This window comes from Oncorhynchus masou, unplaced genomic scaffold (assembly GCF_036934945.1).
Source record: "Oncorhynchus masou masou isolate Uvic2021 unplaced genomic scaffold, UVic_Omas_1.1 unplaced_scaffold_452, whole genome shotgun sequence".
Classification (NCBI taxonomy): Eukaryota; Metazoa; Chordata; class Actinopteri; order Salmoniformes; family Salmonidae; genus Oncorhynchus; species Oncorhynchus masou.
In genome coordinates, this window is record NW_027010914.1 from 418,989 (window position 1) to 431,707 (window position 12,719).

The window sequence follows — 12,719 nt, forward strand, 5'->3', positions numbered from 1 at the left end:
AACAGTGAAGCAGACTGCTACCAACAAGCCAGATGGAGCTCAACAGTGAAGCAGACTGCTAACTAACTAGCCAGATGGAGCTCAACAGTGAAGCAGACTGCTACCAACAAGCCAGATGGAGCTCAACAGTGAAGCAGACTGCTAACTAACTAGCCAGATGGAGCTCAACAGTGAAGCAGACTGCTAACTAACTAGCCAGATGGAGCTCAACAGTGAAGCAGACTGCTAACTAACTAGTCAGATGGAGCTCAACAGTGAAGCAGACTGCTAACTAACTAGTCAGATGGAGCTCAACAGTGAAGCAGACTGCTACTAACTAGTCAGATCAACAGTGAAGCAGACTGCTAACTAACTAGTCAGATGGAGCTCAACAGTGAAGCAGACTGCTACTAACTAGCCAGAAGGAGCTCAACAGTGAAGCAGACTGCTACTAACTAGTCAGATGGAGCTCAACAGTGAAGCAGACTGCTAACTAACTAGCCAGATGGAGCTCAACAGTGAAGCAGACTGCTAACTAACTAGCCAGATGGAGCTCAACAGTGAAGCAGACTGCTAACTAACTAGCCAGAAGGAGCTCAACAGTGAAGCAGACTGCTACCAACTAGTCAGATGGAGCTCAACAGTGAAGCAGACTGCTACTAACTAGCCAGAAGGAGCGCAACAGTGAAGCAGACTGCTACTAACTAGCCAGATGGAGCTCAACAGTGAAGCAGACTGCTACTAACTAGTCAGATGGAGCTCAACAGTGAAGCAGACTGCTACTAACTGAGCTCAACAGTGAAGCAGACTGCTACTAACTAGCCAGATGGAGCTCAGCAGTGAAGCAGACTGCTACTAACTAGTCAGATGGAGCTCAACAGTGAAGCAGACTGCTACTAACTAGTCAGATGGAGCTCAACAGTGAAGCAGACTGCTACTAACTAGCCAGATGGAGGTCAACAGTGAAGCAGACTTCTAACTAGCTAGTCAGAAGGAGCTCAACAGTGAAGCAGACTGCTACTAACTAGTCAGATCAACAGTGAAGCAGACTGCTACTAACTAGTCAAATCAACAGTGAAGCAGACTGCTGACTAACTAGTCAGATCAACAGTGAAGCAGACTGCTACTAACTAGTCAGATGGAGCTCAACAGTGAAGCAGACTGCTACTAACTAGTCAGATGTAGCTCAACAGTGAAGCAGACTGCTACTAACTAGTCAGATGGAGCTCAACAGTGAAGCAGACTGCTACTAACTAGTCAGATGGAGCTCAACAGTGAAGCAGACTGCTACTAACTAGTCAGATGGAGGTCAACAGTGAAACAGACTTCTAACTAGCTAGTCAGAAGGAGCTCAACAGTGAAGCAGACTGCTACTAACTAGTCAGATCAGCAGTGAAGCAGACTGCTACTAACTAGTCAAATCAACAGTGAAGCAGACTGCTGACTAACTAGTCAGATCAACAGTGAAGCAGACTGCTACTAACTAGTCAGATGGAGCTCAACAGTGAAGCAGACTGCTACTAACTAGTCAGATGGAGCTCAACAGTGAAGCAGACTGCTACTAACTAGCCAGAAGGAGCTCAACAGTGAAGCAGACTGCTACTAACTAGTCAGATGGAGCTCAACAGTGAAGCAGACTGCTAACTAACTAGCCAGATGGAGCTCAACAGTGAAGCAGACTGCTAACTAACTAGCCAGATGGAGCTCAACAGTGAAGCAGACTGCTACTAACTAGCCAGAAGGAGCTCAACAGTGAAGCAGACTGCTACTAACTAGTCAGATGGAGCTCAACAGTGAAGCAGACTGCTACTAACTAGCCAGATGGAGCTCAACAGTGAAGCAGACTGCTACTAACTAGCCAGATGGAGCTCAACAGTGAAGCAGACTGCTACTAACTAGTCAGATGGAGCTCAACAGTGAAGCAGACTGCTACTAACTAGCCAGAAGGAGCTCAACAGTGAAGCAGACTGCTACTAACTAGTCAGATGGAGCTCAACAGTGAAGCAGACTGCTAACTAACTAGCCAGATGGAGCTCAACAGTGAAGCAGACTGCTAACTAACTAGCCAGATGGAGCTCAACAGTGAAGCAGACTGCTAACTAACTAGCCAGAAGGAGCTCAACAGTGAAGCAGACTGCTACTAACTAGTCAGATGGAGCTCAACAGTGAAGCAGACTGCTACTAACTAGCCAGAAGGAGCGCAACAGTGAAGCAGACTGCTACTAACTAGCCAGATGGAGCTCAACAGTGAAGCAGACTGCTACTAACTAGTCAGATGGAGCTCAACAGTGAAGCAGACTGCTACTAACTAGCCAGAAGGAGCTCAACAGTGAAGCAGACTGCTAACTAACTAGTCAGATGGAGCTCAACAGTGAAGCAGACTGCTACCAACAAGCCAGATGGAGCTCAACAGTGAAGCAGACTGCTAACTAACTAGCCAGATGGAGCTCAACAGTGAAGCAGACTGCTACCAACAAGCCAGATGGAGCTCAACAGTGAAGCAGACTGCTAACTAACTAGCCAGATGGAGCTCAACAGTGAAGCAGACTGCTAACTAACTAGCCAGATGGAGCTCAACAGTGAAGCAGACTGCTAACTAACTAGTCAGATGGAGCTCAACAGTGAAGCAGACTGCTAACTAACTAGTCAGATGGAGCTCAACAGTGAAGCAGACTGCTACTAACTAGTCAGATCAACAGTGAAGCAGACTGCTAACTAACTAGTCAGATGGAGCTCAACAGTGAAGCAGACTGCTACTAACTAGCCAGAAGGAGCTCAACAGTGAAGCAGACTGCTACTAACTAGTCAGATGGAGCAACAGTGAAGCAGACTGCTAACTAACTAGCCAGTTGGAGCTCAACAGTGAAGCAGACTGCTAACTAACTAGCCAGAAGGAGCTCAACAGTGAAGCAGACTGCTACCAACTAGTCAGATGGAGCTCAACAGTGAAGCAGACTGCTACTAACTAGCCAGAAGGAGCGCAACAGTGAAGCAGACTGCTACTAACTAGCCAGATGGAGCTCAACAGTGAAGCAGACTGCTACTAACTAGTCAGATGGAGCTCAACAGTGAAGCAGACTGCTACTAACTGGAGCTCAACAGTGAAGCAGACTGCTACTAACTAGCCAGATGGAGCTCAACAGTGAAGCAGACTGCTACTAACTAGTCAGATGGAGCTCAACAGTGAAGCAGACTGCTACTAACTAGTCAGATGGAGCTCAACAGTGAAGCAGACTGCTACTAACTAGCCAGATGGAGGTCAACAGTGAAGCAGACTTCTAACTAGCTAGTCAGAAGGAGCTCAACAGTGAAGCAGACTGCTACTAACTAGTCAGATCAACAGTGAAGCAGACTGCTACTAACTAGTCAAATCAACAGTGAAGCAGACTGCTACTAACTAGTCAGATCAACAGTGAAGCAGACTGCTACTAACTAGTCAGATGGAGCTCAACAGTGAAGCAGACTGCTACTAACTAGTCAGATGGAGGTCAGCAGTGAAACAGACTTCTAACTAGCTAGTCAGAAGGAGCTCAACAGTGAAGCAGACTGCTACTAACTAGTCAGATCAACAGTGAAGCAGACTGCTACTAACTAGTCAAATCAACAGTGAAGCAGACTGCTGACTAACTAGTCAGATCAACAGTGAAGCAGACTGCTACTAACTAGTCAGATGGAGCTCAACAGTGAAGCAGACTGCTACTAACTAGTCAGATGGAGCTCAACAGTGAAGCAGACAGCTACTAACTAGTCAGATCAACAGTGAAGCAGACTGCTACTAACTAGCCAGATGGAGCTCAACAGTGAAGCAGACTGCTACTAACTAGTCAGATGGAGCTCAACAGTGAAGCAGACTGCTACTAACTAGCCAGATGGAGCTCAACAGTGAAGCAGACTGCTACTAACTAATCAGATGGAGCTCAACAGTGAAGCAGACTGCTACTAACTAGTCAGATCAACAGTGAAGCAGACTGCTACTAACTAGTCAGATCAACAGTGAAGCAGACTGCTACTAACTAGTCAGATCAACAGTGAAGCAGACTGCTACTAACTAGTCAGATCAACAGTGAAGCAGACTGCTACTAACTAGTCAGATCAACAGTGAAGCAGACTGCTACTAACTAGCCAGATGGAGCTCAACAGTGAAGCAGACTGCTACTACCTAGCCAGATGTAGCTCAACAGTGAAGCAGACTGCTACTAACTAGTCAGATCAACAGTGAAGCAGACTGCTACTAACTAGCCAGATGTAGCTCAACAGTGAAGCAGACTGCTACTAACTAGTCAGATCAACAGTGAAGCAGACTGCTACTAACTAGTCAGATGTAGCTCAACAGTGAAGCAGACTGCTACTAACTAGTCAGATGTAGCTCAACAGTGAAGCAGAATGCTACTAACTAGTCAGATCAACAGTGAAGCAGACTGCTACTAACTAGTCAGATGGAGCTCAACAGTGAAGCAGACTGCTACTAACTAGCCAGATGGAGCTCAACAGTGAAGCAGACTGCTACTAACTAGCCAGATGGAGCTCAACAGTGAAGCAGACTGCTAACTAACTAGCCAGAAGGAGCTCAACAGTGAAGCAGACTGCTAACTAACTAGTCAGATGGAGCTCAACAGTGAAGCAGACTGCTAACTAACTAGTCAGATGGAGCTCAACAGTGAAGCAGACTGCTACTAACTAGTCAGATGGAGCTCAACAGTGAAGCAGACTGCTACTAACTAGTCAGATGGAGCTCAACAGTGAAGCAGACTGCTACTAACTAGCCAGATGGAGCTCAACAGTGAAGCAGACTGCTACTAACTAGCCAGATGGAGCTCAACAGTGAAGCAGACTGCTACTAACTAGCCAGATGGAGCTCAACAGTGAAGCAGACTGCTACTAACTAGCCAGATGGAGCTCAACAGTGAAGCAGACTGCTACTAACTAGTCAGATCAACAGTGAAGCAGACTGCTACTAACTAGTCAGATGGAGCTCAACAGTGAGGCAGACTGCTACTAACTAGCCAGATGGAGCTCAACAGTGAGGCAGACTGCTACTAACTAGTCAGATGGAGCTCAACATTGAAGCAGACTGCTACTAACTAGTCAGATGGAGCTCAACAGTGAAGCAGACTGCTACTAACTAGTCAGATCAACAGTGAAGCAGACTGCTGACTAACTAGTCAGATCAACAGTGAAGCAGACTGCTGACTAACTAGTCAGATCAACAGTGAAGCAGACTGCTACTAACTAGCCAGATGGAGCTCAACAGTGAAGCAGACTGCTACTAACTAGCCAGATGTAGCTCAACAGTGAAGCAGACTGCTACTAACTAGTCAGATCAACAGTGAAGCAGACTGCTACTAACTAGTCAGATGTCTTCGTCAGTACTTACATGTTTATGTTCCTGTGTCTCTGTCCCAGCAGAAGGTGATGGACGTGCGGGAGCGTCTGATTGGTCAACAGAGGGACACCCAGTCCTCCCTGGAGCGTCTCAAGGCTCTGATTCGTCTGATCCAAAGAGACCAGATGATCCAGGTTACCATGACAGCCACCGCCACCACCACCGGAGTGTCCCTGCTCTCCCTGCCCTGGATCAAACCCGCCGCCACACACACAGTGCCCCCTGCTGGACCGTCTATGCTACTGCAGCAGAAGGCTCTGGTCATGCCACAGTCTCAGACACAGAGCCAGGCTCAGGGCAATGTCTGAGCTCTAGTAGTACCACCCTGGCCCACCAGGGGGCCACAGTTCACAGTCCAAGGCTGTGCCACAAATGGCACTCTATTCCCTATATAGTGTAGCACTTTTAATAAACGGACCCATAGGGGAAGTTTCAAAGACATGTCCATTTGACATCAGAGCCCTGGTCTATAGTAGTGTACTATATAGGGAATAGGGCTCTGGTCTAAAGTAGTGTACTATATAGGGAATAGGGCTCTGGTCTAAAGTAGTGCACTATATAGGGAATGGGGCTCTGGTCTAAAGTAGTGTACTATATAGGGAATAGGGCTCTGGTCTAAAGTAGTGCACTATATAGGGAATAGGGCTCTGGTCTAAAGTAGTGCACTATATAGGGAATAGGGCTCTGGTCTAAAGTAGTGTACTATATAGGGAATAGGGCCCTGGTCTATAGTAGTGCACTATATAGGGAATAGGGCTCTGGTCTAAAGTAGTGCACTATATAGGGAATAGGGCTCTGGTCTAAAGTAGTGTACTATATAGGGAATAGGGCTCTGGTCTAAAGTAGTGTACTATATAGGGAATAGGGCTCTGGTCTAAAGTAGTGCACTATGTAGGGAATAGGGTGCCATTTGGGACTCATCGAAGTATCCATGCCGCGTGGCCACCTGTCACAGAGACATTGAAGACAGCGGTGGGGTTTTTTAGATGAAAAAGAGGTCAGAGACTCCATTGAAACCATTGAATATCAGTGAACGGTTGAAGAGCTGGAGGGGGACGAATGAGAAACACACAAGAAAACACATCTTCCTTTTCACTACATTTCATGATAAGTATTTTTTAAACCCAACACCTACAGTGCTTACGAGATTTATTTTATTTATAGTTTTGTTTTGTTTTGTATTTATTATTGTAATTATTAATGTTTCTTGGCCTTAATGTATTTACTCTGACTGTAAAGAAGCTAGATCACAGTGCTGCAAATTAAATAGGTATTTTCTGTGTGGCCGAAATATATTTTAGATTTTTTTTATTTTATAAACTGGTATAATATTTGTTCTGCATATAGAGAGAGAGCGTAGTTAGTTACAAATGAACAATGGAAGGATATGAAGAAGTGGGAACAAAGGACTGTACTGCTATAAATCAGAGTAGGTCTCTGTGAACAACATTTGCCATAATTATCAGGTGATTAAGGGGGAAAAAGGGAGAGAAGTTTTCATTGTGTATGTACGGGGAAAAAACATACAAGCCTTCAAAAACAAAAAACAAGAGAATCACTTTTTTTTCTCTCTCAGTATTAGTATAGTTTAAAGAGAGAAAAAAGGTATTTATAGACAACTACAGAATTTAGTCTTTCTAGAGGAGAGTTGAGTATTTTCATGCTGTTGATGACTTAGTTTGAGTATTGAGGAGTATTGATGGAAGGGATGTATCGTTGTATATAGGTTGTATAATTATCCCAGGTCCTTCTCCATGTTACTGTTACGGGATTCACACCAACAACAAGTCAGAAGCGGCCATTTTGAACCATCCTGTCGTTGTGTGATCCAAACCATTTTAATCCTTTTCTTTTCACCACTATAGAAAATATGCCAAAAAAACATTACATTTAGTACTGGGAAATCCTGTGTACGTATCAAATATGTCTGGCATGCTTTTGTATCCCTGCCTGGTTTTGTATATTTAAAAATATATATTTTGTCGTTTTCACACTATTTGATTTTTTTTTAAACTCTAGATGATGTTCGTTATGATGACTTGACATTTGAAGAGCCTGCTGATTTCAACTGTTTCTATTGTTCTGTTTCTGGTCTGCTAGGTAGGTACAAATGAACTGTTTTCTAGTCCGCTAGAAGGTACAAAATGAACACTGCCTCGAGAACAACTAGATCCAACCAGGGTTTCTTATAAACAATCAAACCACTAGTGAATGGGGGGGGGAAGAGAACTGTCATATCAATCTGCAACAGTTTAGTGTTGATCTCTAGTTAGACTTCTCTAGTTAGGGGGAGAGAACTGTCATATCAATCTGCAACAGTTTAGTGTTGATCTCTAGTTAGACTTCTCTAGTTAGGGGGGAGAGAACTGTCATATCACTCTGCAACAGTTCAGTGTTGATCTCTAGTTAGACTTCTCTAGTTAGGGGGAGAGAACTGTCATATCACTCTGCAACAGTTTAGTGTTGATCTCTAGTTAGACTTCTCTAGTTGGGGGGAGAGAACTGTCATATCACTCTGCAACAGTTCAGTGTTGATCTCTAGTTAGACTTCTCTAGTTAGGGGGAACTGTCATATCACTCTGCAACAGTTCAGTGTTGATCTCTAGTTAGACTTCTCTAGTTAGGGGGAGAGAACTGTCATATCACTCTGCAACAGTTCAGTGTTGATCTCTAGTTAGACTTCTCTAGTTAGGGGGGAACTGTCATATCACTCTGCAACAGTTCAGTGTTGATCTCTAGTTAGACTTCTCTAGTTAGGGGGAGAACTGTCATATCACTCTGCAACAGTTCAGTGTTGATCTCTAGTTAGACTTCTCTAGTTAGGGGGAGAACTGTCATATCACTCTGCAACAGTTCAGTGTTGATCTCTAGTTAGACTTCTCTAGTTGGGGGGGGGGGGAGAGAACTGTCATATCACTCTGCAATAGTTCAGTCTTGATCTCTAGTTAGACTTCTCTAGTTGGGGGGGGGAGAGAACTGTCATATCACTCTGCAACAGTTCAGTGTTGATCTCTAATTAGACTTCTCTAGTTGGGGGGGGGGGGTTCCTGAGGATCAAATCAGTGCTGTGTTGTGGGATCCCTCTATTCTAAAATGACACATTGAGGAACAAAAAACAAACAATGGGAATCGAGAGAAAATATATCACTCTGAAGAGAGGACAACATATTACAATCTGTATTTGTGTTTGAACCAAACTGATCAAATGAGAAGGTAAATGCAATAATTAGAAGAGACCACCAATACCAATACATATCGAATAAAAATACTTGTTTTCTACACAGAGACCGGAATCTATGATGTAGTGTAGAACACTTTGGGCAGGAGTTGTTGACAGCGCTAGGACTATAGAGAGGACTGATCCAACTGTCATCGAAACCAAGCCTCAAAACACACTGAGGACATCCATACCAAGCCTCAAAACACACTGAGGACATCCATACCAAGCCTCAAAACACACTGAGGACATCCATACCAAGCCTCAAAACACACTGAGGACATCCATACCAAGCCTCAAAACACACTGAGGACATCCATACCAAGTTCACAACCAAGATCTTTAAAAGATGCAACTGAAACCCGAGTAGTAGTTTGTATGGGCTGTCTATCAATCTACTGATTCGTCCGTCCGTCCGTCCAGCCATCTACTGATCTGTCTGTCTGTCTGTCTGTCTGTCTGTCTGTCTCTTTCTTTCTAATAGGGCTTTACCATTCCTTAGTCTTGTCTTGTCCAACATTCAATACATATCATGAGCTCTGCCTCGTCCAACATGGAATATGACGACAGACCGTGACAGAGACGAGCATCTGCACAGCACACGGTCTACCACTCTGACGGGAATCGAATCCCCAAGAGAGGGGGCTGAAAGCCTGGTGCCATATCATGTTGCATCAAGGTAGAAGTTCAACCCCACAGATCTAGGATCAGGCTCAACCTAACTGTAACATTAGGAGAATACAGAATACATAACATAACATGACTCCAGATCAGAGGTTTTTAGTGAAGCAGCTTCTACCACCTCCACAGTGTGCCCTTCATCCATTATCCCCATCAAGAGGTATCCCAGACTACATCACCCAGAATCCTCCGGGAGAAACTGTGCAGTGTTTAAATATAAATCTATTTTAATACACTCAGACACAACCTTTGAACAAATGATAAAAACATACATCTTTTTTTATTATTTTATATTCTTTTATCAACGATGGACAAAAAAATAAGAAAATAAACATTGGGACTGTTTTTTTTATATATATTGTTTGCCAATTATGCATAGTAATGAGCTTGCAATGTTCAATGTGTTGTTTTGGCACGAGGAGGACGGAGAGGGTAAAACAGGAGAGACGACTACACTATTTTTTTTTTTTTACATGGAAATGTCGTTTGGCTGTTAAAAGTAGTGTTTTTTTTTCTCCCATTGGCATTGATGACAGGGGGGCTGTCCAGTGGATAGCGTGTACAGGGAAGCGTTTGTCTATTGCCAATGTAGTTGTATCTTGATGGTGATTTAAAGTTGATTGATGGACATTGGTAAATGGTTAAGAGTAGTCTCACTTTGTTTTCTATCAAGTTCTTATGAAAAATGGAATCATTAAATAAATACAATTCAAGAACACTGGGTGGAAACGTGATACTTTGATGTGTGTGTGTGTATGCCTGTGTGTGTGTGTCTGTGTCTGTGTCTGTGTCTGTGTGTGTGTGTGTGTGTGTGTGTGTGTGTGTGTGTGTGTGTGTGTGTGTGTGTGTGTGTGTGTGTGTGTGTGTGTGTGTGTGTGTGTGTCTGTGTCTGTGTGTGTGTGTGTGTGTGTGTGTCTGTGTCTGATGGTAAAACACTGTAGACCCTAGGACACATGGAGACCTACAGTAGACCCTAGGACACATGGAGACCTACAGTAGACCCTAGGACACATGGAGACCTACAGTAGACCCTAGGACACATGGAGACCTACAGTAGACCCTAGGACACATGGAGACCTACAGTAGACTCTAGGACACATGGAGACCTACAGTAGACCCTAGGACACATGGAGACCTACAGTAGACTCTAGGACACATGGAGACCTACAGTAGACTCTAGGACACATGGAGACCTACAGTAGACCCTAGGACACATGGAGACCTACAGTAGACCCTAGGACACATGGAGACCTACAGTAGACTCTAGGACACATGGACACCTACAGTAGACCCTAGGACACATGGACACCTACAGTAGACCCTAGGACACATGGAGACCTACAGTAGACCCTAGGACACATGGACACCTACAGTAGACCCTAGGACACATGGAGACATACAGTAGACCCTAGGACACATGGAGACCTACAGTAGACCCTAGGACACATGGAGACCTACAGTAGACCCTAGGACATGGAGACCTACAGTAGACCCTAGGACACATGGACACCTACAGTAGACCCTAGGACATGGAGACCTACAGTAGACCCTAGGACACATGGACACCTACAGTAGACTCTAGGACACATGGACACCTACAGTAGACCCTAGGACACATGGAGACCTACAGTAGACCCTAGGACACATGGACACATGGAGACCTACAGTAGACCCTAGGACACATGGACACCTACAGTAGACCCTAGGACACATGGAGACCTACAGTAGACCCTAGGACACATGGACACCTACAGTAGACTCTAGGACACATGGACACCTACAGTAGACTCTAGGACACATGGACACCTACAGTAGACCCTAGGACACATGGACACCTACAGTAGACCCTAGGACACATGGAGACCTACAGTAGACCCTAGGACACATGGAGACCTACAGTAGACCCTAGGACACATGGAGACCTACAGTAGACTCTAGGACACATGGACACCTACAGTAGACCCTAGGACACATGGACACATGGAGACCTACAGTAGACACTAGGACACATGGACACCTACAGTAGACCCTAGGACACATGGAGACCTACAGTAGACCCTAGGACACATGGAGACCTACAGTAGACCCTAGGACACATGGACACATGGAGACCTACAGTAGACTCTAGGACACATGGACACCTACAGTAGACCCTAGGACACATGGAGACCTACAGTAGACTCTAGGACACATGGAGACCTACAGTAGACCCTAGGACACATGGAGACCTACAGTAGACCCTAGGACACATGGAGACCTACAGTAGACCCTAGGACATGGAGACCTACAGTAGACCCTAGGACATGGAGACCTACAGTAGACCCTAGGACACATGGAGACCTACAGTAGACCCTAGGACACATGGACACATGGAGACCTACAGTAGACCCTAGGACACATGGAGACCTACAGTAGACCCTAGGACACATGGACACATGGAGACCTACAGTAGACCCTAGGACACATGGACACATGGAGACCTACAGTAGACCCTAGGACACATGGAGACCTACAGTAGACCCTAGGACACATGGACACCTACAGTAGACTCTAGGACACATGGACACCTACAGTAGACTCTAGGACACATGGACACCTACAGTAGACCCTAGGACACATGGACACCTACAGTAGACCCTAGGACACATGGACACATGGAGACCTACAGTAGACCCTAGGACACATGGAGACCTACAGTAGACCCTAGGACACATGGAGACCTACAGTAGACTCTAGGACACATGGACACCTACAGTAGACCCTAGGACACATGGACACATGGAGACCTACAGTAGACACTAGGACACATGGACACCTACAGTAGACCCTAGGACACATGGAGACCTACAGTAGACTCTAGGACACATGGAGACCTACAGTAGACCCTAGGACACATGGACACATGGAGACCTACAGTAGACTCTAGGACACATGGACACATGGAGACCTACAGTAGACCCTAGGACACATGGAGACCTACAGTAGACCCTAGGACACATGGACACATGGAGACCTACAGTAGACATTAGGACACATGGAGTCATACAATACAACCTGGAGTACAGTCATACAGTCATACAGTAGTTGAGCCAGAACTAGCGTATCCAAACAGGACCGTGTCATTGTGCAGGGGAGATTTATGGCCTCACCTCCCTAATCTTACCTCATTTGCACAGACTGTATATAGACTTAAATACTGTGTTATTGACTGTATGTTTGTTTACTCTGTAACTGTGTTGTTGTTGTTTGTGTTGCACTGCTTTGCTTTATCTTGGCCAGGTCGCAGTTGTAAATGAGAACTTGTTCTCAACTGGCCTATCTGGTTAAATAAAGGTGATTTTTAAATATTTTTTTATAAATGTTACATTGCTATGGCAACACCACGAAGGATGTTATTTTGAAGGTGACAAACTGTTTTATTACTCCATCAGAGGATCAGAGGTGGTTTGTTTTGCCTCA